General features: G+C 31.8%; 1 long non-coding RNA gene across 1 annotated transcript; it reads left to right on the top strand.

Annotated features, from left to right (window-relative positions):
• The first annotated feature begins 1,312 nt into the window (after positions 1–1,312).
• On the top strand, positions 1,313–3,160 carry LOC128556543 (uncharacterized). Its single transcript, XR_008370758.1, has 2 exons — positions 1,313–1,468; positions 1,715–3,160. It is a non-coding gene; the product is annotated as an uncharacterized LOC128556543 (long non-coding RNA).
• The last annotated feature ends 570 nt before the right edge of the window (positions 3,161–3,730 follow it).

A 3,730-nucleotide genomic window follows, 5' to 3' on the forward strand; every position in this document is an offset into this window, starting at 1 on the left:
ACCTCTCAAACCATTTAATACTGTAATGAATGTGGCAATAAGACCTAACAAAAATATTGTTTGTTATCGGTAACATGCTAAGAAAATTACGGTAGGTAGGTCGGTATTTTTATTATCATTATTATTAAGTTGGACTTTTTGGAAATTATTTTAGTGTCAAAAATGAATATGAATAAGGGGGTTATGCCTTTAGAGCATCAGTAAGTTGATTTCTAACATCACTGACCATATTTATAGCAAAAAGCTTGTTTGTAAAATGTTGAAAAAAAATAAAGGCCATGAAAACATAAGGGTCGGGCCAAAAATTAAGTTAGGTATGGATACCGGAAACAATTTTAGGCCAAAGTATTTAACCTTAAATTAAGCTGTGTGTATAGTGCAAGAACAATACTAACTACGTATTTTCATATAACTGTGTTTTTCCTAGAAGTCTGTGCATTCCTTACCTTTGTTAAATATGTCAAATATGTGCCAGTATAATAAATTACAATATTTTTTCTTCCAATTCAATATTTATAGTATACATTATTTTATTAGCAGTTGTCAAATGTATGAATTCATTTCAATTGATAGAGCGTCACCAAGCTGAAAAGAGGAACTGTAAGAACTTAAAAAAAAAGAAACAAAAGATCGCGGGTGAACTGAAAGCACTTTAATGCGAGCTAAAAATGAAGGAAAAATATATGCTGAAGCTAAAATTCATGGCATACTTATTCATACAAATCTTGCCAAGTATCTTTTTAATATTTCTTGGTAAAAAGTTCCCCATAATACAACGACTTCTCAGCAGTAAAATCCAGGTCAATGTCACATTCGTTAGACGAACTTTGGGCGATCACATTAGCCCACCTTAATCACTTTGTGTCAGATGCACAATTTCTAATGTTGAACATTTCAGCAAGTGTAATAACGGTGGGTCGAATACTTTTGCGATATGTATAACACAAATGTTTCCTGACGGACAGACGACAAAGGCAAATGTATATCCCAACCCGCAAAGTTGTTGCAAAATAAAGCAAACCTTACCACCATTACGGGAATGTGTTTCCTTCTGTACATATATAACAATATAATTAAATTATGTTGAGATGATCCCCTTGAAATATCGATCGTCCTAAGTGTCCACAGTTCACTTCGTACTAATTCGCAAATGTCTATTATGTGAAACTTAAGGATAATTAATTGCTGGGTACAAATGTAATGTGATGATGATTGTTAAGTCTGCAAACATATTGTAAGAAATTGATGCAACGGAATTACCTAGAAATCCCGATAAAATGAAACGATTTTAACTTCCTGTTTAAAGTAAGTTCCTTTTCCTGTTTATAGACTGATTTCGTAAATTTTATCAATGAAATATCTTAAGTACTAATCATTGGGTTGACAACTGTCGTATATAAGTGGACTTGTTTTGCAAGCATTTTATTGATAGTGGATAGCAAAGCAATACCAATGCAGGATTAGTCAGGTAAAATACTTACTTTTAGAGATGCAGCTAATAATCAATACGTTTCACTACTCAAACAATGGAGTTAAATATAAATTAGGTGTTGTAGATGACAGCATTTTAGACTGTGGTATTGGATAGTAGGTTTGTATGTTCTTCTAAACGGAGCTGTTGAATCTTTATATTTCATTCTGGTTGCTAAAACATTAACTACATATATACCTTCAATCTCCAGATGTTTATAAAAGTATGTTGTCTGTTTTGCAGAAAAAGAAGAAGGATTTAATTTCTTATTATCTGAAAAAGAACTGAACGACGATAAATATCTGGAGAGGATAATGTGTTCCACACAAAGGATTTCAGTTGTTATTATTGCAATTATACTGATATGGAAGATCTCACAGGCAGAGAGCCAGCTATGTCGGGTTACACGTCGCGGCTGCAGGGACACCATATTGGATCGTTGGGGCAGAGGTCGGTGTGCTAGACTTGGCGACATATTAGATAAAATTATGAAATGTCAACGGTATGGTTCACGTTGCCGATGCAACTCAATTGGCAATAAACCGGGAAATATTGGAACAGATTATGACGGGTCTGAATACTATGACAATTTTTTGTATTCTGAAATATATTAAACAGTTTTACAAAAATCAAAATGGCTACAATATTACATCCCTTTAAATTTGGAAACGTTCTGCTTCTAGTTAGACTAATAGTGCCAGAATGGAAGGATATTTGAAGATAAATGTACAAATGTTCTGTGTTTATTAAACAAACTTTGAGAAAATGAGATTTAATATCAACTGATTTTTGTTTAAATTATCTTATTACAGTACTCAAAGATGTATCTTTTGTTGATATATACTTAAAAGAAGCACCACAAAATAATTGTATTCTTTTGAATTTTCGTGATGGTAATTATACATGTTTTGAATGAAGAAAATGAGTTTACATAATTACAAATTGATAGTGACATATACTCATTTCCAAAAGAAAGTGTGCACTTTAAATAAAGTTTAAATATTTCAAAAAATTTCCAAACGTTTTTGTTTCATATTTTCATACACTAACTCTCAGGTATAACTCAAAATCTAAAATGCATACCAATTTGTTTACGAACTGATTTAAATTTTGGTACCAAACATTATAAGTTTTCATGAAAATAACCGAGAAGAAATAACAGAAAACTAAGTGCACACTTTTTTTTGGAACTGAGCGTATATAAGGCCGGAACAACGTGTTTAATATCTAAATATAGTATTAAATTATACTTGATGTATTAAGTTGAGTTTAGACCACACTTCTACAGTGTAATTTATTATTCTATGTATATAAAACTATACCTAAAAGAGAATGAGCGAATATGTTTGAAGTTGCGAAAACACATTAATTCAAGGAGGGCCTAAATTGCCCATCTGTCACCTTGTAGAATATCCCTATTATACAGGTATTATTAGAATAATTTGCACGAAGTACATGTGGGAGAAAAAAGTAGGTCACTAGGTCTTGGTATGTCTTTAAGTATCATAATTAATGTACTGTTGAATGTTGTTTTATTAGCCGCATGTTTTTATATACATGACACATAATTTGTTAAACAATAATACAGCATCGCAAATATATAATATTTATCTCAACATTGTAGAAAATGTTTCGAACTTGCAGAAGTAATTAAAGACAATATATCAGAGAAAGCTTTGAAACATTCTACATGTATTTGCTATGTTTTTCTTTCTTACGTACAGGAAACATGTTGCTCCTTGTGTGCATGAAAAAAAAGAACAATGAACACTTTTAGTTTTATGTTGAAGGTTTTGAAAGTACCAGCAGATGATAAGTCAGGTACATGCTTTTGTATTTTATTGCAGATATTGCAATTATTTCAGTGGTATTCGACTGTTCCTAAAACAACCATGATTTCTATGCTTCATACCATATTGATTTCTGAAAATTGCTTTACAAGAACATATTTGTTGTGTTGGTCATTTACCAGACATTGCTTTGAAAGAAACATTTTACGTGGCAGTGTACTTGGAATTCGGGTTTTACATTGCATTTTCTCTGGTACTTACTTTACTATTAACAAGATTTTAAATAACTTGAACCAGTCCCCACTTACATTGTAGTTTTTGGCCGAAATGGCACAGTTTCAGTGAAACAGTCTAGGTATAGTTCATCCATGACCGAGGCCCCTTACTTTTGAAAATCAGCAAAACAAAACCAAACACAATCTATACCGTATAATGTGATGTAAAATTGTTCTTTTCGAGTGTAGTAAAA

Source organism: Mercenaria mercenaria, chromosome 4, assembly GCF_021730395.1.
Source record: "Mercenaria mercenaria strain notata chromosome 4, MADL_Memer_1, whole genome shotgun sequence".
Classification (NCBI taxonomy): Eukaryota; Metazoa; Mollusca; class Bivalvia; order Venerida; family Veneridae; genus Mercenaria; species Mercenaria mercenaria.